At 42.4% G+C, this 24,300-nt stretch overlaps 2 long non-coding RNA genes across 3 annotated transcripts in view; one reads left to right on the forward strand and one right to left on the reverse strand.

The window, feature by feature from the left end:
* The window catches only part of LOC137538174 (uncharacterized), a 170,172-nt gene extending 156,004 nt beyond the window's left edge, over nt 1-14,168 (forward strand). The window contains exon 3 of the long non-coding RNA XR_011024699.1: nt 14,058-14,168. This is a non-coding gene — a long non-coding RNA (uncharacterized lncRNA). The remainder of the gene's footprint in view (nt 1-14,057) is intronic.
* The window catches only part of LOC137538173 (uncharacterized), a 42,811-nt gene that overhangs the window by 582 nt on the left and 17,929 nt on the right, over nt 1-24,300 (reverse strand). The window contains exons 2-4 of one of the 2 annotated variants that reach the window (XR_011024698.1): nt 5,995-6,136; nt 5,154-5,293; nt 1,345-1,616 (exon numbers count right to left, since the gene is read on the reverse strand). This is a non-coding gene — a long non-coding RNA (uncharacterized lncRNA). The remainder of the gene's footprint in view (nt 1-1,344; nt 1,617-5,153; nt 5,294-5,994; nt 6,137-24,300) is intronic. The other variant, XR_011024697.1, reaches the window with a different exon arrangement.

Below are 24,300 nucleotides of genomic sequence, written 5' to 3' on the forward strand. Positions count from 1 at the left end.
TAGGCTGGTCTCACACTACACCCATAGCTGAGTCTGCATAGACTCACAAAACGTATTGTTACGTTATCTGCAAATGCCTAAAACACTAAAATTAAAACAAAAAGAAAAAAGAAAAAAGTTTTCTTGCTCTGAACCTATTGTGATCTTCAGTAAGCTGTGCATGTCCTATTTTTCTTGCAAGCATTGAATATTGTACCCAAAAAAGACATGCAAATTCTTTTAGCTGAATATAACAGGATATGACACATTAAATGTGGTCTCATTAGCCTGAAAGTGTCAGAATACATAAATTACTACTCGGTTTATATAAAGCTGTTTTTATAGCTCGCTCAGGTTTAAAGATGCTATCAGGTCTGAAAATGTTGAAAGGAGCACTGCATATTTAAGCCCAACTCTAACCACTGAATTTTATTTTTACTCTTGAATAGAAGAGGGAAGCATGTCTGCAGTTTGCTACTGGTGTCTTTATCACATTTGTAGAAAAGTATCTGTACTTCCTGTCTCTGTGACACCAAGGACTCCAATTTGAGCTTATGGTGTCAAAAAGCAAGAAAGTGAGGGATGTCCTTAAAAAGCAGTGTTTCCTTCCTGTTTCCTATGAAGCAAGACATTTTTTTTTCTCATCGCTGTTGTTTCTGATGAAATTTAAAGCAGTGATGAGCTAAATTGTTAATATTCTTAGTTAATTTTCTAAAAAAAAAAAAAAAAAAACCACAATTAAAATTTGCCTTTTGAGTAAAAATGCGATCAAAAATCATTTTGTAATAAGTTTGTGATTTTTTTTTTGCATTTTTCACAGATCTTTGCGCTTTTCGCAAAATAATGATAAAAATTATTTTTTTTTTGTTTGTTTTTTTTTTGTGCAAATTTTGAGAACAGGCTTCTCCGGAGCCCTCCATGTACTAATTTAAATTGTATTTATCTCTGATTCAGGAGTGCTTTAAAGTGGAACTAAACTCAGATCCCCCTCTCTGTTCTAAAAAATTGTTCACAGCATGTGAACCTTTGTAGGAAAAAAAAACGCTTCATTACAATTCAATGGAAATCCACCTCCCCAACCCCTGACATTTAACTTGTATTCACTTTCCAGGGAGCACCCAAAGGGTGATGAGCAGAGAGCTATGGCATAGGGCCTGGCAGAGCTCCTGCGGTCTATTCACAGCTACTGATAATACAGTTATATCAGGCTAAACAAACAGTTTACAGTGCAGTGAATTTCTTAAGGAACGATATGTGGAATTAAGACTGTTCAATGTGTGCTGTGGAAGAGTTTGGGTCCACTTTAAATATGTCCTGTCTGGGCTACAGAAAGAAATAACAACAACTCAAATATACAGGGCCTACCCTTTTCCCCTTCTCCAAAATTAAATAAGGCACAATATTTGAATTTTCTTATTTCACAATTTTTCACTACACGACAGTGGCCAGAGAGTCCCTATCCACACCATGCATCCACTTCAACCGAATTGTGAAAGCCGATCCCTCTGGTTTGATTATTTATCTGAGATAGGGCCATGTGACTGGTCTTGATGCTGTCTTCACCTTTACTGGTGATTTAGTGGGATTGTCGGTGGTGATTATATATAGTAGACGAATAATGGCAGTTTAAGAAAAATCTGTGGGAGTGAGAGAAAAAAACAGTAACACGCAGTGTCAGAAAAGAGCGGTTGTAATGTGAAAAAACTTCTTTGAATTATTATTATTATTATTTTTATATTTTATTTAAATAGCGCCAACATCTTCCTTAGCACTGTACATAGTACAACACAAATAGTGGGAAGCGTAGATACATGAGACATTCTAAACACAATACAATAATGACATACAGCAAAACAAATACATACTGTTTATATTTGATTTATGGTTTGAGACATCACCAATACTTGTGCATGTTCATATGAAAAATTATGGCACACTAAAAACACTAGGAGGAGGTCCCTGCCCTTGCAAGCTTTCAATAGGAGGTAGTGGGTTGGAGACATTAGGGAAGGAAAAACAGGAGATAGTGGATGAGGCGGTGAAACCCCAATGCTACCTGTAGCAAATTATGCTTGAAATTCTGTCCAGTTTGCTATTAAATCAGGGCAGAGTGTAAGAGAAGGCACTTGTTTTCTTTGTCTCAGTTGCACAATTCTATTCCACACATTAGGCTTGATTCACAAAGACAAATAGCAAGCCTTATCAGAGTTAACATGCCTTATCAGCGATAACACACCTTATCAGAATTAACACACCCTATCAACATTAACACACCTTATCAGAGTAGCATAGCGAGTGCTACAAACCGGCAGGGGCTCAGGGTAGGATGAGTGGAGCTCTGGTCATTGTCAATTAGCAAGCATACGTTTGAAGCGCTCGCTATGCTACTCTGATAAGGTGTGTTAACTTGGATAAGGCATGTTATCTCTGATAAGGCATGTTAACTCGGATAAGGAGTGTTAACGCAGATAAGGCATGCTATTTGTTTTAGTGAATCAAACCCATTCTGTGCTATTATATTGATACTAATGCTTATTTATAAAGCTCTTTGTAATGCCTGGCAGATCTCCTGCTTTCTTTCAGCTGCTATGCCCCAATTTATCACCACCTTCTTCACCCTACGAGGCCTAGAAAGCCAGAGTACCTCTAGAACAAACAAGACTATGCAGCTGGGTGATATTAGATAGTGGAAGAGGTTACACAGATCACCCCAGGAGTTATGGACAAGGAAGCATGATTGCTCAGAGCAACCGCAGCTCTGAGCTTCCGATAACCACCACACATAAACAAGACACAATGGTTGCTCAGGGTGACCGCAGCTCCTGAACTTCTGATGCTCAGCACAATGACTAACAAGACAGACAACAGACAGACAAACAGAATGCTACCAGCAAACAAGACACACTGGCTGCTCAGGGTGACCGCAGCCCTGAGCCTCTGACTGAGTAACAAGACAGACAATAGACAGACAGACTGAAAGCTTGCCAATCTAATCGCTCCCCCAGCAACAGCAGCTGAATGGTAATCATGCAAACTTGTGCTACACTGATTGAAAGCTGCAAGCTGCCTGTGAATGGAAAGGATTCTCATTACAAATGCATGCCAGATTATACAACCACATGCATGTAAGAAATCTACTGCTGTCTGGCTGCAGTTCAACTGCAGCAAGCCATAGGCGCATTCATGACAACATCCTGAGCTACTCTGAACTGCAACCAAATGCAGGTAGAGAAATCAAAACTGCTCGGTTGCAGCCCCGCTGCAACTGACAGGAGGAATCCTTACACTCTTACACATTTTCTGCAGAGCTTTACAAAGAACATTACACCAGTTACATCACTTAATATCATTCAGTAGGGTTTGCAAATCTCTTAAACCTAAATGTTTTATCTAACCTCCCACTACATTATCCCCTAACACTAGCCTTCTTTACATAATACACAAGTCAAACTCATAACTCTGATAGTGGCTTTCCGTCATTTTCCTTTTCCAGTTTTGGCATTGGCAATAAGCTATTTTATAGCTGTACCATAGCTATTGGCTTTAGTGATTGAATGGACCACCTATGTTTGGCTATAGTAGAATAATAGTAATAAAGTAGCAATAATAGGAGTAGAAGTAATAATAATAGTAGTAAGCCCTGCACTTACCATAGTTGAGTACTTGATCTAGGAGTTAATGAACATAATGTGGAGGGTAAGAGTCATGTGCAGACAGACAGCCAAGATCTAGAGGTCATTCAATAAAGGTAAACATTTATGTTGTGTTGTTAACAGTGTTGCTCTCCATGGCCTTGTGATCACTAGCTGATTTTCCTGATCACAAGGTCAGATTCAGAATTCGTGATTGCCTCTTGATCACGGATTCAGTTCTGAATGCACTCGTGATCGTGGCCCAAATCTGGCTCGTGATCACAGATTTAGCCATGATTATAACCTGAAAACCCGCCTACTTTAGCGGTTAATAGCAAAGCCCCCTTACATGATATAAACACCAACTTTGCAGGATATGTTAAGTAGAACGGTGGGAACAAGGGAATTTTTTTTTTTTTTTTCAATAAGACCTTATAGTTTTTGAGAAAATCGATTTTAAAGTTTCAAATGAAAATAGTATACATTTAAATGCGGTAAATAATGGTTAATGTATTTACTGCATTTACATGTATACTTATTTCCCTTGAAACTTCCTTTGAAACTTTAAAATCGATTTTCTCAAAAACTAAAAGGTCTTTTTGAATTTTTTTTAAAGTTGTAGCCACTGATCCCCTTTATAATCCATGGAATTATGGTGATTGTCGCATGCATGGGGGGGCTTTGCTATTAACGTTAAAGCGGAATATAACCCAGCATTTCTTCTTTGCTCTAAAAAATTATTTACAGTATATTATATGCAACCAGCTTTTTTTTTTTTTTTTACTAGACCAGCATTCAAAGGGCTACACACAGAGCTTGAAAGTTCATTGCATTGAAATCTGGATGTATCCGAAGTTGTAGATAATGTTATCTTGTGTTTACTTAAATCTATCAATTAAGGAATGTGACACATTCTCTGACTGTGCAGAAGCAGCTGGAGACAGACCGACACTGAAAGCATGTCTGCCTTCAATACATAATGAATAAAACCAGTTATTAATAAAATGCAAAGTCAGCTCACAAAGCAAAAAACTGTACTTTTGGGAACCTATTTCTAAATGAATATTAATACTTTTGCACAAATGCAAATATGATAACCGTATGACATATAAAAAAGTAAGAAAACATGTTTTTATTGAATATTATGTCAGGATTTTAAACCGCCTTAAAGTCAAATCTGTGACCACGGCCTACATGTAATCACAGCTAAAATCCGAGTCGCATTTAGAGCTCCCATTCAAATCCGGATCACGATCACGGCGTATGCGGATTTTGATTCTGCCATGGCCGGATTTACTTGAATTTGTAATTGGGGGTATCCGAGCATCACTGATTAATTAAGAATAGTAATTTACAAGTGGTTTCAAAACCGTTTTATTTCTTACTTTAAATTTTTGGTGGTAATAGGTAATAAACCCATTTTTTTCTGGGCTGAGGGTTGAGAAGATGGACATCTGTGAGCCCCCTTGATGTTGTAGGGGGCTCTCAAATTCCACCATAAGTTACCCCAGGGCCTTCTTCCACATGCTTGGTGGTACTTACCCCATCTCCTCCTGGGTACTGGAGGTGGTAATGAGCCTCTTTTCAATAACCTTTGACAATGGTGCTGTGTAGTGCAGAGGACGTTTCATAGCCTTTCCCCAACCTTATGAACACTGTGGGCCAGTATCACTTATGGACGCCTAGTAAGAGATGAAAACACAAAGCCCATTTTACTTAAAGAGAATCTGTGCTCTAAAATTCTTACAATAAAAAAGCATACCATTCTATTCATTATGTTCTCCTTGGCCCCTCTGTGCTGTTTCTGCCACTCCCTGCTGCAATCCTGGCTTGTAATTGCCAGTTTTAGGCAGTGTTTACAAACAAGACATGGCTGCTAACCAGCTTGTGATAGGTTCAGAGAAGCTCAGTCTGTGACTCATACAGATCCTGCAGGGGGTGTGAAGAGGGTGTGTATAGCTTCTACCTATCACAAACAGAGCAGCACATTCCTGCCTGAGCCGACAAAGCTGACAAAGGAAAGAAGATTAGATTATATAACAGAGATAATACCGCCACTGTGCAACTAGGAAAGGCTAGGAAATAAGTCTGAAAATTTTGTTACAGAGTCTCTTTAACGCTGGACAAGGAAAAACTAAAGAGGAAAAAAGGGAGAGAGGCAGGAAGAGGGAAATTGCCCAAAAATGTTATGGATCAGGTGGACTGGTATTGCTGGTCTACACCAGCCTGCATAGAGTTGTTAATTGGGTTTGGGAGAGAGTGGGATTATACTTTCAATGTTCTTATGTAAAATACATTTCTTAATGTAAAATAAATAAATAAATGCACATGCTTAGTTAAAGCAACTCTGTGATTTAAAAAAAGAAAAAAGTTTGATGCTTACCTCAGTAGAGGCTTCTCCAATCCTTCTTGAGCCCACAGCTGGTGGCTGGGACACTCTTCTTTTTTGCTGCCATGCTTCCCTCCATGAATGAGCTTGACCGTCCTGCGCAGGTGCACTGACGGCTGCAACTGTGCAGTAGTACCTATGAAAAAGCAGGGCAGGAGTGGTTAAATACAACTGTGCAGGTATGGGCCATCTTGAGCCTGCGCTAGGCCACACTTGTTCATAGGATGGTGAATAGTTTCAGAGGGTCCCAGTGCATGAATGGTGAGCTCAAGTAGGATGGGGGAAGCCCCTGGATTATCCTCTACAGTGTAACAAAAAGAGGTGAGCAATACAGGTAGGGACCTTAGCAGGGGTGCTCGGATACCCCTTTTCAAAATCCGGATCCGATTCGGATCCGGATACCCACATATCCGATCCGGGTCGGATATCCGATTTAAACATTTTCCAATCCGAATCGGATATCTGACTCTAGTACCCGTGATATCTGGGCAAATTCGGATATCTGGATAGAAAAAATGGAAGTGGCCTTTACATTGCTTTAAAAACGTTTTTTTATGGTATATGAGGCATGTAGCATCATTATTTTGTAAAGGGGTACACTAATTGATGATGTGGGGACTTAAAATCCCCCCCCCCAAAAAAATGGCCGTCAATTAACATTAGGCCTAGGTTCCAGACAGCAATCGTGCAGCCCACAATGTGTCCAAAGTCCAACCGCACAATTGGGACATGACAGTTTTCAGCCAAGGCACCTCCAAAAAATTATGCAGCAATTGTGTTTTGGGTTAAATATAGGTGGTATCATTGGCCTGTGGCACCCTGGCCTGGCGGTGGGAGCTGCAGAGGCAGCAGGAGCAGGGCAATGCAGCAGCAGCAGGTGTAATGTGTGCCAGGAGCATGCCGGACATGGCAATTGGCACTTAGCACGTGGCACTTGGCACGTGTCATGTGGCACTTGCCACGTGTCACGTGCTGTGCTGTGAGCAGTGCCAGTGTGACAGTTAGTGTGCACTAGTGTCTTCTCCTCTGCTGTCTGACTGTCACTCGGCACTTGGCACATGTCACGTGGCACTTGCCAAGTGTCAAGTGTCACGTGGCACTTGCCACGTGACATGTGGCAAGTGCCACTTGGCAAGTGGCAAGAGCCACATGACACGTGGCAAGTGCCACTTGGCAAGTGGCAAGAGCCACGTGACACGTGGCAAGTGATACACGCCAAGTGCCGAGTGACAGTCAGACAGCAGAGGAGAAGACACTAGTGCACACTAACTTTCACACTGGCACTGCTCACAGCACAGCAGTTCTGTAGAAAGCTAAAACAGTAGTACTACTACTCTAACAACTACTAGCACTGACTGCAGTACTACAGTACTAACTACACAATAACACATTAATCTTATCCCCTAATCCCTAACCTATACCTAAGGCTAATAGCTGGCCAGCAGGCAGCAGCTGGCCTGGTCTGTGCACAGCACTCTGACTGTCACACAAATGACATCAAGCTAATTAATGATTTAACAATAGTGTAGTGATAGTGAAGGGGTTAATCCCTGAACAGCTTTCGGTTTATCACTGTGTACAGCCCCTGTTAGGCCAGCAGCACTGGAGCACAAACTCTGACTGACATACAATGACATCAAGCAAGCGAATTAATGATTTAACAATAGTGTAGTGATAGTAGTGAAGGGGTTAATCATTGAACAGCTTATCACTGTGTACAGCCCTTGCTAGGCCCAGCAGCACTGGAGCACACACTCTGACTGTCACACTATGACATCAATCAAGCTAATTAACGATTTAACAATAGTGTAGTGATAGTAGTGAAGGGGTTAATCACTGAACAGCTTTAGGTGTATAACTGTGTACAGCCCTTGGTAGGCCACCAGCATGTCGCTCAGTGAGCATTCAGCAAGCTAAGACGATATGTCTCATCATGGCAGCCCTTTTTATTATACAGGGGGGCTGGCCAGTGTTCCTTTCTGTGATTTAGTGCCAGGGTTTAGGCTGGGAGCCCTCTGATTGGCTCAAAGAGGTCAGGTGGGGCTGGCCAGGGTTCCCCTCTGTGATTGGTTGCTAGGGCTTCTGCTGGGAGCCCTCTGATTGGCTCCAGGACGTCATCTCCTTAGTTACAGTATTTCGGATCTGGATATCCGCGGATATCCGCGTTATGTGCCCAAATATCCACAGATGGCTATCCGGATTTTAAAAAAAATCCGGAATCCGAATCAGATAGCGGAAAAAAGTTCGGATATCCGGGTTACACGGATATCTGGAATCCGGATGAGCACCACTGGTCCTTAGCACTGCCACCGCCTAGTGTCAGCACTCGAGACTCAGCCTGTATTTCTCACCTATGTTTGAAGCATATAGTGGTAATGTAGTTCACAGGTCACATATTAGTGGTAGATGGGGCCTGGAGACTGGCTGTCCATGCCGCCCCTACTACCACAGTTCTATGTGAAACTGAAAGTCTCCTTGATAAGAGATGGTGTAATTGGTTCAGCCCATGCTAGATTTGGTACTGCAGGTCTGGGCACATTGACTTTGCTTTTAAAGTTTCTGACTGGCTTTATGCTGCAGACCAGTAATCATTGCCTTTCCTTGTGTTTGCATTCCCTCTACTGAGCATCTAATTTTCTCTCCTAAATTGCCTTCAGGTACCCTTTACCAGCATGTTTATGTCCTCCAGCTGTTAGTGTACAGATTGTTTCAATTGCAAGGGATCTATCTTTTTAATGATTCAAAGTGGGTTTGCCAGCCGTAAAATCAAATTCCATTTGCCAGTGTTGGTTGCAAATTTTCGCCAAAGTCATTTTAGCATTGAAAATGCTATTTTTGTTTTTGAGAAATTTTCTGAAAAAATTGGAATGTATTTTCACGTTTTTCACAGAAAATCTATATTTTTATGGCGAAAAATTGTGAAAAGCCCGTTAATGCCGAAAACTCAATTTTTACCTCAAAAAAAGTGAAAAATAAAACAAATTTTGATGGAATTTTGGCTTGAAAGTCAAATTTAACATTATGTTTGTGAAAATGATTGTGAAAAGAGCATTTTTGCTTATCACGGCTATTTACCCACTGCTCTGTGTTTTATTATGTATGCTGTCTGCATTGCAAGCATTCCAATATAATCATAAATGTGTCTGCTGTAATGAATCTTATCTCAGTCAGCCTGGCTCCATTCTGGTACATTGCTGGGGAGAAGAAAGCTTGTTATCTCCCCTACCACATTACTGCTCCTCATTGGCTGAGGGCAGTTCAGTGTGATAGGAGGCCGAGAAGGGAAATACACCTCACCCCTCTGCAGAAGCTGCTGAGGTACAATCTATGCTGTGTTCACATGTGTTTACAAAGCAAGCTATATATGACAATGCAGATTTAGTACAGAGCTTAGTGGATTCATTTTGACTTTTTTTTTTTTTGCCTGGGTAATGCAAAAGATAATAAACAATACAAAGTCAAAATGCCTGAAGAACGACTAAAGAAAGAAAAATACTATCACTGTTTTAGAAAACATTATTTTCTTAAAGCAAAAATATTATGCTTATGCCTAATAAATTACAAGTGCAAATAAAGGGAAGGGTTAATTTTTTTTTTAACTCAATTACCAAATACACACTATCATCGTAACACCACTAATGTATACTATGAACTCTCATGGCATTTAGTGAGCCTTTTCCTTCACTGGAAAGAAAGTTAAGGAAAATCAAAGTTGCAGATGTCAACAGAACTAAGATTGACTGTGGATGACCAGATGCTGTAGACTTATAAATTATAAGGGATTTTAGAAATATCCAGATGTATCATAAAAACTGAAAGATTTTTATTTCATGCTGTGGAATCTATCATATGGTTTAACATATGGTCTGTCTGTCTCATACTATCCATGCTTCCGTGTAATTAATGGCATTACATTGTTTTCCGATTTTTCTTTTTCCTGTTTTTATCCCAGTCGTGTGGCTGTAATAGAAGTTTCAGTTCTGGTATTGCATCTGACACCACACCCAGTAAGTAAACTTCTCAACTACTAAGAACTATAAGCAGAAGGACAAATCTAACTTTTGCAATGCAAATGGAACTATGTTGGATAAGATTTGCATCCATTTACCCCCTGTATTTTAAATAAAGCATAATCATCATCTACCTTAAAGGAATACTAAAGTAAAAAAAAAAATGATTTTTACTCACCTAGGGCATCCCTCAGCCCCCTGAAGCTGTATGGTGCCCACGCAGACTGGCTCCGATCCTTCTGTCCCCGCCAGCGGCTACTTCCGGGTTCGGCGACAGCCACCGACAGGCTGGGTGATTCTCCGCATTCCCAGCCGCTATATCACCCTCTATGCTGCTATAGGATATATGTTATACGCTATAGCAGCATATACAGGAGGATCGGAGCCAGGCTGCGAGGGCACCATACAGCTTCAGGGGGCTGAGGGATGCCCCAGGTGAGTAAAAATCATTTTTTTATTTTGACTTAAAGGAGTATTATCGATTGAAACAACTTTTTTTTTAATACTCTATATTAGTGTACACATTACCACTAGTGCTTAAAAATTCATTTCTCACACAGCTCATGGTAGTTTGGGTCACCCTGAGCTGCTTGGTTACTCTGTCACACAGCTCACAAATATATGTCACTGTGTCACTCACTGCATGCAGCAGACATGAGGAGAAATAGGCTGATCTGAGGTGGTAACAGGTAACTAAATGAGCTGGAATATTGCTGGAATATAACTAGCTATACCAGGAGTCTGTGTTTACACTCAGACTGGCTGCCTGCTTGAGGCATTCACTCCAGGCTGCATCCACTTTACAAGCTGCTGAGAGGGGCAGACCACTGTCTACAATTAGCATTGTTAGCTATGCCGCAGGAAGTGACGTCAGTGGAGCGCACACTGGCCTGGAACGAGGAAGAGGTGAGTAATCCCCGCCCGTTGCCTCTTACGAATAGCTGCAGCCACAGCACGGACCTTTTTAAAGCTGGAGGGGAGCGGAGGGGGGGGACCCAGGCGAGGGAGGGGGGGGTCCGACCCCCCTCCCCGCCGCTAGGCCCAATACCCCCTTCCTGCCCGCTATCCCCTCCAGCTCGAGCGGCCCCCCACAACAACGGCTTGGGGGAAAGGGGGGGGGGCGGCGGCGGCGGCGACGATTTCTTTAAAAATTGCCTCAGGCGGCAAAAAGTCTAGGGCCGGGCCTGCCAAGATGATGTGGGTTTTAAGATCTTGTATGGGATTTTAAGATGTTTTGATATTTCAGACTTACTAAAGAACAGCAATTAAGTTATATTATTTTTTTTAATGTGTTTATACTCTCAATGTCCTGAAAACTCCAAGGCTTTGCTGTCTTTTTAGATGTCTGCTATTCTGAGTAAAGCAATGCCCATGGCCTGTGCTTGGCTGAGACAGTATGCCAGGCTGATCAGTCGGTGATGCATTGAGGGAAACTGATGGCTGCTGTACACCCACTGAGACCTATCTAGTGTGTGTACAAGGCTTTAGGTGGTAGGCTGGTAAGGATCTACGGACACTCTGCTATGTGCAGCCTAGCCCGCAACTATCTGTTGGAGCAGTACAATGCTTTTCAAAGCAAGGCACTAATTAATGCTTATTGTGCAAATTTTATATTTTTAATTCTCAAGATGTATACTTAAAATGTCTTGGTAAGGATGACAAAATGATTAAAGTAGGACCACATGGACATCTTTTTTTTCTATTCCGAAATTTGTAACAAAAAGTTTTAACACGGTAGAACAGATAACAAATGTTCTGGTCCAATTTTATACATTGATATCAGTTGTCAGTGAGCATCATATTATTTAAACATGTTGGCGGTGGTTTAACACAATCACATTAATGCAATAAGATATTTTGTCAATTTTCTACCATTTGTATTATTCTTTATTTGCCGAACTCGGAAAGTGGTAGTGTTCTGAGGATGAGGTCTTCCCAACCCAACTTGCAAGGAGTGGATGGGAAGAAGAGAAAGAGAGAAAAAAACCCCCACAGAAATGGTCTATGAGAGGTTAGAGCTTAGATTGGGGTTGACTGATTCAGTTTGAGATCAGCACTATAGTTAAAGTACACCTGCACTGAAAGACATGTAAGCTGACATATTTATTTCCTTTTAATGCATTCATGCATCAGTGGTGTCTGAATCGCATACCTGAAACATGCATGCTGCTAACCTAGTCAAACTTCAGTCAGAAACATTTGATCTGCATGCTTGTTAAGTGTCTATGTCTAAATGTATTAGGTGCAGAGGATCAGCAGGACTGCCTGGTAATTTGCATTGTTTAAAAGAAAATAAAGATGTCAGCTTCCATATCCATCTCACCCCAGGCCCCTGGTTATGGCTGATATTTTGTTTTCATGGATCTCTCTTTAAAATACTTGAATACTATTCTTAATGTCTAACCCAGCCATGGGCAAACTCGGCCCTCCAGCTGTTACGGAACTACAAGTCCCACAATGCATTTGCCTTTATGAGTCATGACTGTGGATGTCAGACTCCTACAATGCATTGTAGGACTTGTGACAAACTATGACATTTGCTTTTGTGTCCTGTAAAAATAATAATCTTTTAAAACTAATAGAAAAACACTAAAATTCCTACCAATTGTAATGCATAACTTGAAAACTTAAAACTAATAGTTATACAAAGATATGTTAGGCTAATATTATGGCAAGTAACACAAACTGATTATAAAAATTCACTCCACTAACCCTTTGTTAGCCTGAACTTCAGAGAAACAGTCTTTTCTCCTACAGTGGTTTTCGCTATTGGTATATAGGAAAAATAGTTGATAACATTTAGCTTAGCATATGCAATACACATGTCCAAGCCTTAGAGGATTGGAATGGAATTTAATAGATATAATTAATCAGAGAAACTCTCTATAAATATCTTACTGGGTTTCATCTCTTGAGGTCACAATGCTGCATCTATTTGTTTTGCCATATTCAAATCTGACAGCTGATTATTAAGGACACAAGTTGCTAGGGGCAGTTCAGTACGATTCGAGGATTGTGTGCATGTCAGCTTTTAGCATTCACTTTTTCCATATGTCATATTTCACCCACACCTAATTGTAGAGTCTTGCTGAGATCTTCTGTCTCCCTTAAGAGTATTATGTACCTTTCTCCCACCAGTACAAATTAGGGGGTTGTCCCTCACTCTAATGACCCATTAGGGTCTGTATATATGATTTCTTTTTAAACATGACTCAGCCACAGTTATGGCACTTCCTGAATGGTTTCATTTTGTCATATGGACAGTTTGTTCAAGCCACTGGCCATTATAACAAGATTAATTCATTGTACATACACAACGTTTAAACACTGTTATAGGCCTCATTTTTAGTTGTAGGCAAGATGAATTCTTTATGCTGAATTTCTGAAAGAGGGGATCCATGTTTTTGCTATGGCCAGATCTTCTTTTTAATCATCTAAATTTAGACTTAAAGGGCCACTATGGTAAAAAAAATTGTTAATACAAATATGATACACATTTCTCCTAGAGTAAAATTCACTATAAATTATTTTTTTCCTATGCTAAAGAAACACTGGTGGAAGCGTCCTTGTTGATATGATTTTCAGGCACTCGCATTAGTGTTCAAAAGTTCTACAGGCACTTGTATTGACATGAGTAAGTGGGCCCAGACCCATGCATGATTAAACATTATTGTTCCATTAAATAATGGTTTGTCCATCTGAGAAGGTAAGAAATTACGATTCTCAAATATACAACATCTAGTAGTATCATATCATCAAGGGCACCTCCACCAGTGTTTTTTTTTTTAGCATAGTCCATACCCCATAGGGGTTTTTTAGTCACGAGAACCTTTAGTCCTCGCAACTAATCCAGGATATTGACTGACCAGCATCTGTGCCAACAGACTTGGAACACTGAGCGGGGAACGTTTTTTTTTCCCGCTGGCTCAGATAGTGGTTGCAAGTTTTGCCAGTCACCCTTGTGAGTATAATACTAATACACATGTGCTTACATCACTTTGTCTAGCGATACTGCACCATTGGGCTCCTGGTCTTTCTCATTCACAGAGACTTGCTATCCAGCCTCTTGCCACCCTGTCTGAAGCCATACCAGCCTGTTGCCATTTTGTCTGAAGTCATTCAGCCTGCTGTCCTGTCCAAAGCTAATCTGCCTGCTGCACTGCCTGAAGTTTTCCAGTCTGCTGCCCAGCCGTCACAGACTTCTGCTGCTGCCCAGCCGTCACAGACTTCTGCTGCTGCCCAGCCGTCACAGACTTCTGCTGCTGCCCAGCCGTCACAGACTTCTGCTGCTGCCCAGCCGTCACAGACTTCTGCTGCTGCCCAGCCGTCACAGACTTCTGCTGCTGCCCAGCCGTCACAGACTTCTGCTGCTGCCCAGCCGTCACAGACTTCTGCTGCTGCCCAGCCGTCAGAGACTTCTGCTGCTGCCCAGCCGTCAGACTTCTGCTGCTGTCCAGATGTCACAGACTTTAGCTGCTATCCAGTTGCCTCAATATGCTGCAATGCTCCTGATGGTGCCAGCCTCCTGTCCAGCCTAATGGTATCCAGCCTCCTGTCCAGCCTAATGGTATCCAGCCTCCTGTCCAGCCTAATTGTATCCAGCCTCCTGTCCAGCCTGATGGTATCCAGCCTCCTGTCCAGCCTGATGGTGCCCAGCCTCCTGTCCAGCCTAATGGTATCCAGTCTCCTGTCCAGCCTGATAGTATCCAGCCTCCTGTCCTGCCTGATGGTATCCAGCCTCCTTTCTAGCCTGATGGTATCCAGCCTCCTGTCCAGCCTGATGGTATCCAGCCTCCTGTACAGCCTGATGCCTGCCAGTCTCCTGTTGGTGAGCGAGATGCCGCCCAGAAATACAGATGCACAAACTTCCCAGGGCCCTAGGAATGCCACTACGATATGCCTCTTTGTTTGTGGGAGCTTGTAAGTTTTTAATTGGCTGGAGAAGCGTAGATGAGGAGCTGTAATTTTAAATATGTTACGGATTGAAGCTTTTTATATGTTTTAGAAGTTTTACTGAAGAGTAAATAGAATTTGATACATGACCCTGGTATTGTTCACTGAAGTGGTCGTAGTGAAGCATACAGATTGAGCGCGAGATCCACCTGAAAAACGAGGTGGCTACAATTCGGTGAGCCTCCCTGATTGTGGGGTGGAGGGATCATGTGTGTTGGCACTTGATTCACACTGCATGGAGTTGGATGTATGATTTAGCTAAAACAGTATTACGCTATGTATAGTATTTTCCCTTTATAGAAGCATATTGTTTTTATTGGAGAATGCAGTGGACTTGAATTACATTGAACTGCAGGTTCATACTTGCGTTGAAGTGGCAAACTGGTCCATAAAAACGGATCTGATCACTGGTCAATCGGATCCATTTTCACTCCGTTTCTGTTCCACTGCCTCCATTTCATTTCCCCACATCCCCCCCCCCCCCCCCAGGACCCCACTATTTACAACTGTCCGCACTAGTGAAGAAACATTGCGTTTTCTCATTGCCTTTAATGCAGCACTTAAGCTTTCATTTCCATTCCGGAAAAATTGGTGGTGCAGGAAACTTGCGGTCCGTTCAGAGGATCGTGCTGAATGGATTCCTTTAAATGGACGGATGTGAACGGTTCCATAGGTTAACATCCGTTTTTTTAACTCTGTGAACCAGGCCTAAGGGGTTTTGTGGAGTGACACACCTTACCAAGGATTCTTTGGGTGCATAACCTGGATGTGAAGCAACATCCAAATGTAATATGCAGAAAGTCCAGAAGTTGGTTAGCACACACATTTGGTGTTTGACACATACACTGAAGAATAAATAACTAGAAGTTGCATACGATGTGCTAACAAACTTCTGGTCTTTCCACTTTAAGAAATAAACTCACTGCCATAAATTAGTATGGATATACACATATGAGATAGCCAAAGAGAGGATAATATCTCTGGTCTGCATGCAAATTAAATGGAAATTGTATGCATCTTGGAATTGGGGGAGTTAAATGTGCTTCCTGACAATCTGGATCAGGCCAATCTTAAACTAAATACAATTTGTTCTAAATTTTCATGTAGGCTCGAATTATTAGCATATTACTTATCTTCTGTTAGAGTGAGTTTGATTCCCATTTTCATTGATGAGCAAACCTTCTGGATTGTAAATAATTTTTGATTCCTTTATGCAAATGTCTTGCTAATGATATGCAGATTGGAAGTGGGACAATGACATTCATCTCCTGCTTATTTGAATCCCATTGACCATTTCTCCAGTTGAATTCAACTTGGCTCCACTCTGCCTTCCTTAGGCTAGCAGGAAGTACAGAGGCATAGTCATGTGACATTTCTACCTCTGTGCTTCCTGCTTAACCTTTCAGTCATTGGACTATTTATTTTTATAAAAGATTATACAGTACTCAATCATCTAGCTGGTCCACCATTCAGTGTTTAAAGAGCAATAGTGGATGGAGTCTGCCCAGTGACAATTTCATGTACGTCAATCTTCCAAGAAGTTTCTTCTTTATTGCATATGAAATATTAATCTCCTCCTGTGCTGCTAGTAGGTGAAATTCTCCCTTAAAGAGAACCAGAGGCAGGTTTTTTAAATCTTAAGAGGAAGTACTCCTGGGCCGCAGCTTGGCTTCTGATTGGAGTAAGCTAGCAAGGCGGAGAGCAGTAGGGGGAACTACGCTATGGAGGAGGCGATGTTGTAAAAAAAATATTGCCAGGCTGCCAGGTAAACATCAGGCTAGCAACAAGCAGATTGCCGCTAGCCTGTCGATATTTTTAGGGGAACACAGCAGACCCCTGGGGTGGGGGGACTAGCGGGGGCAATAGAGACACACAGAGGCATGTGATTGTGCACAGAACATGCCTCTGTGTCCTCTTAAAGGACATTCGAGATGAAAATAAATTGATGAGAATAACAATTGTATCTATCCTCCTTCACCTAAAATGACTTTTTTTTTTATATCCCACAGTTTTATTTTATATTTAAATCTAATTTTTACGTTTTTACTGTTTCATTGTCTCTGCTCAATGAAGCCTTCATTGAAGTTTGTCAGAGCTCAGATCTATGAATGATTGACCCTTTTTATATTTTTGTCCTGCTCTCAGAAGCCATTTACTGGCAGGGAAGTGTTTTATGGCTATAATTACTTATCAGTCAGGGTGATGCTATATAGTCTGACCCAGTACGACCTGCACAGAAACTGTCACTTGCAAACCTCTGGCAGAGAAAGAAAAAAGGAACACAGCCTAGTTATTTGGGTGCTTGGCACTGAACATACTCATGTCTATCTCATCATGTCACGTCACCTTGGTTGTCCTTTAAGATTTAAAAAACCTGCCTCGGGTTGTCTTTAATGTAAACCTAAAGGTAGAAAAGCGTTCTGTTTATATGTAAAGTGCAAGTAAAAGCATAATATGCTATTGCATTTCTTGTTTGTTTTATGGTGCTAATAAAAAAACATTTCATTTGCTCATATTAGCCATAACAACCAGCAAACGTAACAGAATAAGCAGCACAATCCTCTATCCGAGGCAATGGTTTCACAGAGGCAACCAACCAGGCAGCCCATGCCATTATATGTGGAGGGAATCAGATTTAGATTATAGGTCCATTTTACCATTTTATCTTGAGAACACAAAAAACCTTTAAATATTCTAGGTACTAATTCCTAAACTTGAAAAGCTGAAATATGACATCATAAATGAAAAAGTTAAATCAATTATAAGCCTGTTTGAGAATAATTACATAGTTATTTGGGTTGAAAAAAGACATACGTCCATCGATTCCAAATAGAAAATAAAGTACAAAACCAGCCTGCTCCCTCACATATCCCTGTTGACCCAGAGGAAGGTGAAAAAAACCCTTACACGGCATGGTCCAATTAGCCCCAAAAGGGAAAAAAATTCCTTCCCGACTCCAGATGGCAATCAGATAAAATCCCTGGATCAACACCACTGGGCAAGGGCGTAGGGCCCGTGGTCGCAGCGGTCGCCTTGGCGACCGGGCCCGGCTCCTGAGGAGGCGGGGGAGGGGCCCGGGGGGCCCATCTCCGTTTGGAGGGCCATGCGCCCGTTCGCGCTGGTAGGAGGGAGCCGCAGCCGCGGGGAGGGCAGCCCGACCTCTTCCTCCCTTCCTCTCCCCGGGGCCCCCCCTCAGATGCAGAGTAAGCGGCTAACGGAAGCGCTATAGGCAGAACTCACCTCCCTGCGTTCCACTCGCCGCTGATCTCCTCTCTGGCTGGCTCTGCATAGATGTTGTTACACACGCAGCTTCCGGCTAAACAGGAAGCTGCGTGTGTAAGCATCTATGCAGAGCCAGCCAGAGAGGAGATCAGCGGCGATTGGAACCAGGGACGGAGGTGAGTTCTGCCTACAGCGCTTCCGTGAGCCGCTCACTCTGCATCTGAGGGGGGGCCCTGGGGAGAGGAAGGGAGGGAGAGGTCGGGCTGCCCTCCCCGCGGCTGCGGCCCCCCCCCTCCATTATGGGGACGGGCAGCTACCTAATCTATCCTGGGGGGCAGCTACCTAATCTATCCTGGGGGGCACCTACCTAATCTAACCTATACTGGGGGGCAGCTACCTAATCTATCCTGGGGGCAGCTACCTAATCTATCCTGGGGGGCACCTACCTAATCTAACCTAATCCTGGGGGGCAGCTACCTAATCTAACCTATACTGGGGGGCACCTACCTAATCTATCCTGGGGGCACCTACCTAATCTATCCTGGGGGCAGCTACCTAATCTATCCTGGGGGGCACCTACCTAATCTAACCTAATCCTGGGGGGCAGCTACCTAATCTAACCTATACTGGGGGGCACCTACCTAATCTATCCTGGGGGGCAGCTACCTAATCTATTCTGGGGGGCAGCTACCTAATCTAACCTATACTGGGAGGCACCTACCTAATCTATCCTGGGGGCAGCTACCTAATCTATCCTGGGGGGCAGCTACCTAATCTAACCTAATCCTGGGGGGCAGCTACCTAATCTAACCTATACTGGGGGGCACCTACCTAATCTATCCTGGGGGCAGCTACCTAATCTATCCTGGGGGGCACCTACCTAATCTAACCTAATCCTGGGGGGCAGCTACCTAATCTAACCTATACTGGGGGGCACCTACCTAATCTATCCTGGGGGCAGCTACCTAATCTATCCTGGGGGGCACCTACCTAATCTAACCTAATCCTGGGGGCAGCTACCTAATCTAACCTATACTGGGGGGCACCTACCTAATCTATCCTGGGGGGCAGCTACCTAATCTATTCTGGGGGGCAGCTACCTAATCTAACCTATACTGGGAGGCACCTACCTAATCTATCCTGGGGGCAGCTACCTAATCTATCCTGGGGGGCAGCTACCTAATCTAACCTAATCCTGGGGGGCAGCTACCTAATCTAACCTATACTGGGGGGCACCTACCTAATCTATCCTGGGGGGCAGCTACCTAATCTATTCTGGGGGGCAGCTACCTAATCTAACCTATACTGGGAGGCACCTACCTAATCTATCCTGGGGGCAGCTACCTAATCTATCCTGGGGGGCAGCTACCTAATCTAACCTAATCCTGGGGGGCAGCTACCTAATCTATCCTGGGGGCAGCTACCTAATCTAACCTAATCCTGGGGGGCAGCTACCTAATCTATCCTGGGGGGCACCTACCTATTCTAACCTAATCCTGGGGGGCAGCTATCTAATCTATCCTGGGGGGCAGCTACCTAATCTATCCTGGGGGGCAGCTACCTAATCTAACCTAATCCTGGGGGGCAGCTACCTAATCTATCCTGGGGGGCACCTACCTATTCTAACCTAATCCTGGGGGGCAGCTATCTAATCTATCCTGGGGGGCAGCTACCTAATCTATCCTGGGGGGAAGCTACCTAATCTATCCTGGGGGGCAGCTACCTCATCTAACCTATACTGGGGGGCACCTACCTAATCTATCCTGGGGGCAGCTACCTAATCTATCCTGGGGGGCAGCTACCTAATCTAACCTATACTGGGGGGCAGCTACCTAATCTAACCTATACTAGGGGGCACCGACCTAATCTAATTTATACTGAGGGCACCTACCTATCTAACCTATACTGGGGGCACTTACTTATCTAACCTGTATTGGGGGCACCTAGCTAGCCTATACAGGTGGCAACTAAACTGGCTACCTATATTGGAGGCACCTACCTAACTAACCTATACTGGGGGCACCTACCTATCTAACCTACGCTGGGGGCAACTATTCTGGCTACCTATATTAGAGGCACCCACCTAGCTAACCTGTACTGGGGGCACCTATCTATCTAACTTATACCGGCGGCGCCTGCCTATCTCACCTATACCGGGGGCAACTATACTGGCTTACCTATGCCTGACTACCTATACTGGGGGTACCTATAGCTGGCTATAGGGATTTTGATATGTGTGTGCATCCGTCGGGTGTTGTCGGGGGAGGGGGGGCTGTTGTTGCCGGGGGGGGGGGGGGCACATCCAGATTCCGCATCGGGGCCCAGAGGTTTGTAGCTACACCACTGCCACTGGGCATTACCTAGTAATCATAGCCATGGATGTCTTTCAATGCAAGGAAAGCATCTAAGCCCCCTTTAAATGCAGATATAGAATTTGTGATAACTACTTCCTGTGGCAATGCATTCCACATCTTAATCACTCTTACTGCAAAAAACCCTTTCCTAAATAAATGGCTAAAACATTTTTCCTCCTTGCGCAGATCATGTCCTCTAATCCTTTAAGAAGGCCTAAGGAGGAAAAGCTTATCCACCAAGCATTTATATTGCCCTCTGATGTATTTATACATGTTAATTAGATCCCCTCTAAGGCGTCTTTTCTCTAGACTGAATAAACCCAGTTTATCTAACCTTTCTTGGTAAGTGAGACCTTTCATCCCACATATCAATTGTGTTGCTCGTCTCTGCACCTGCTCTAAGACTGAAATATCTTTTCTGTAATGTGGTGCCCAGAACTGAATTCCATATTCCAGATGTGGCCTTACTAGAGAGTTAAACAGGGGCAATATTATGCTAGCATCTCGAGTTTTTATTTCCCTTTTATGACATCCCAAATATGTATTAGCTTTAGCTGCAGCAGCTTGGCATTGAATATGATTATTTAACTTGTTGTAGATAAGTACTCCTAAGTCTTGTATGGTGCTAGACCATTGGTACAACCAAAATGCATGACTTTACATTTTTCAACATTGAATTTCATCTGCTATTTATGTACCCATATAGCCATCCTATTCAGATCCTGTTGCAATATGTCACTATCTTCCTGAGAGTTGATGATTCTTCACAATTTTGTATCATCTGCAAAAATAGCAACATGGCTTTCTACTGCATCTACTAGGTCATTAATAAATAAATTGAAGAGCACTGAACCCAGTGTTCTTAATTCTGATCTGACACTGCAGCTTAACTGTTGTGGTGTTGGCTAATGTGATGTCTCAAGCTGCACAACACCATCATTTATCATTGTTGTCACATTGAAAATAGCACAGTTCATTATTTTCTGTGGAGGCAGTTTAGACTGAGTAGGCAATGTTCACTAGGGGGTGATCACAATGGTGCAAGTATTTAGACCCTCTTCTCACCACCAATTGTAGTTGAAACAGATGTGGCAGTGACTGAAAACTAGAACGTTTTTTTTATGATGATAAACTTCACTAACCTTTAATTGGGATTTTTTTTACATTCATCTCAACTGATTCTCTCAAACTATGTCATGTTTAAAGGATACTGTTAATTTAAGATACTCTAGTCGGTTAACTTGAAGTTTGGGTTCTGGTTGGCCACTCAAGGACCTCACAGCATCTACAGTATATGACACTCCTGGGTTGTCTTTGCTTTGTGTTTAGGGTAACTGTCATTTTGGCATGTGCTTATTTGGTTCAGTTTTAGGCCTTGTTTCCATCTGTGCGCTTCTGTCCGTTTCTGTCTGCTTTTTATCAGCACAGCAGTATTAGAGATTGATACATGTTACTGAAAAGCAGACAGATGGAAACAAGGCCTAAGGGCTCAAACCCACTTGCAGTGTTTTTTGCCAGCATTTTGCCAGCGTTTTGAAAACACTCACCCATTCACTTGAATGAGAATTGCGGTGAAATCATGGAAAAAAATTGACTATATGATTTTGCAGCAGTTCTAACATGATTCTCATTCTGATTTTTATCTTTAAAGAGGCTTACTTTGGACTTCTCACCAAAAAGCTCAGACTGGTTGTGAGACACATCTTCGGAAGAAGCGACACATGGTGTGAAATGTTCGTCAGGCTTTTTGTGCCCTCACCCATTGGCAGAGACTTATCTCCAGAACCCCCGGGATGTTACTCGTTTACATCCATTTCAATACATGCACCATACAGATGTAATTTGACCACTTCTCACGCAACCAATAAAATCTAGTAGCAGCAGTGCCAGTTGCTCTTTTTCTTCTATTGAAGTTTACTGGACCCGTTTACATAACCACATTAAGAGCACGCTGCTGCTTTCTTACTGGGGAAAAAGTCTTGAGCAGCAGTTTGTATTCGCATTGCAGTGCCGACTTGAGAACTCTACCTTTAAATATAGTTTTTACAGTGTTGAAGTCAACATTCATTCAAGTACCAGCCAATCAGTAGGGGATCATGGGCAATCTTAACTTAACCATTGTCCCTGTATAAACACATACACACAAAATTTTAACTTAACCATTGTCCCTGTATAAACACACACACACAACGCACATATATCTCCCAGCACTTAGTAATTAAAATGTATTTAAGAAGAAATCAATTGGGAGGCGATGGTCAGGAGAAAGAGGGCTCATGGGCTTTCAGACTTAAGGCTCATACACACCTACCAACAATCTGTCCAACTATCTTCCATACTTGTCCGTTGGAAGATAAATTGAAGGTGTTTACAGCTGGCAAACAACCGGATGACCAACTGATAACAGGTTGTTTCTCAGATCCAACCGGAGGATCAATCTGACCAACTATCATGATAACTGGAATTTGTATACAAGTCTTTTGAACAACTTTGTTGTTTTTGAATGCAGACATGTTGTGCAGTTTCTTCTTTAGCTTGTGCGCATAGTATTTAAGTGAGTTGGTTGTTTAGTTGGTTGGCGTGTGTGTACGTACTTGTCATGTAAACAACTTGATGTGTGGTTGGTCATGTGTGGTTGATTGTGCATTAAGTTGGACGTGTGTATGAGCCTTTATTCAGAAAAGGATTATGTAATCACACTCAGATAAGATCTAAGACAAATCTAGAGGGCATTTGCATAACCCTGCTCCATTCAGTAGCAGTTTCTTGACACAAATTGAAGGATCTAATGAAAGATGTTCATAAAAAAATAGAGATGGTCGGAATTGCCGATTTCCGATTCCGTGGAAATTTTGATTTCCGTCAATGCCGACTACCAATTCTGGGGATTTCCGTATTCCGATTTCTGAGGACTCTCTTCTTTAGTCGTTTTTTTGCATCCTCTGATTGGTCAAATACTTCTGAGTTGACTCTACATTCTCTGATTGGTCCAATGCTTCCAAGTTCTGTGATTGCGCTAAAATTACCGAGCTGTGGTAATGCCGTATTTCTTCAGAAATCCAATTTCCGGAAATGATAATTTTTTTTACTTTAGGCTGGGTGCACACTTGGCAGTGCGTGAAAGGATGTGTTTTTCTGTATTGTGCGCCTTTATTTCGTTTTCTGTGCATTTGCATTTTGCGTTTTTTTTCCCCGCACATGTGATTTTTGTGCGTTTTGTATGTGTTTTTCATGCGTGTTTTTTTATGTGTTTTATGCAAATCACCAGGAAGTCAACAGGAAGCGGAAATACATCAGAAAAAAAAGTTTTTTTTAAATAAAAATGCATGCACAACGCATACAAAACTCAATACATTGCGTCACCATTGACTTTCATTATGTGCATTTATTATGCGTTTTTGAAAATATGCAACAAAACCAGCGTTTTAAAACACATACGTATTTTTATGCGTCCCATTGACTTACCATTATACATGTGCACGCTGCGTTTTACGCAATGCTAGCGTTTCTGCTTAGTGTGTTCCCTGCCAAAATTCAATCACATTAAATGAGGTATTTACTGAGTGTGATTGAAATTGCATTTGCAAAGGAAATGAAAATGGCAGCTTCCGTTTTTGTCTCACTTTAGGCTCCCTTCTAAATATCTAACTGCCTGATGGGATGATTTAAGCTTTCTGTATATGGTCACAGGAAAATAACATACTTACCTTCTCAAACAGACTTCCTATACTTTACACTTAGCTACCGCAAGAAAAGATTAA

Source organism: Hyperolius riggenbachi, chromosome 11 (genome assembly GCF_040937935.1).
Source record: "Hyperolius riggenbachi isolate aHypRig1 chromosome 11, aHypRig1.pri, whole genome shotgun sequence".
Lineage (NCBI taxonomy): Eukaryota > Metazoa > Chordata > Amphibia > Anura > Hyperoliidae > Hyperolius > Hyperolius riggenbachi.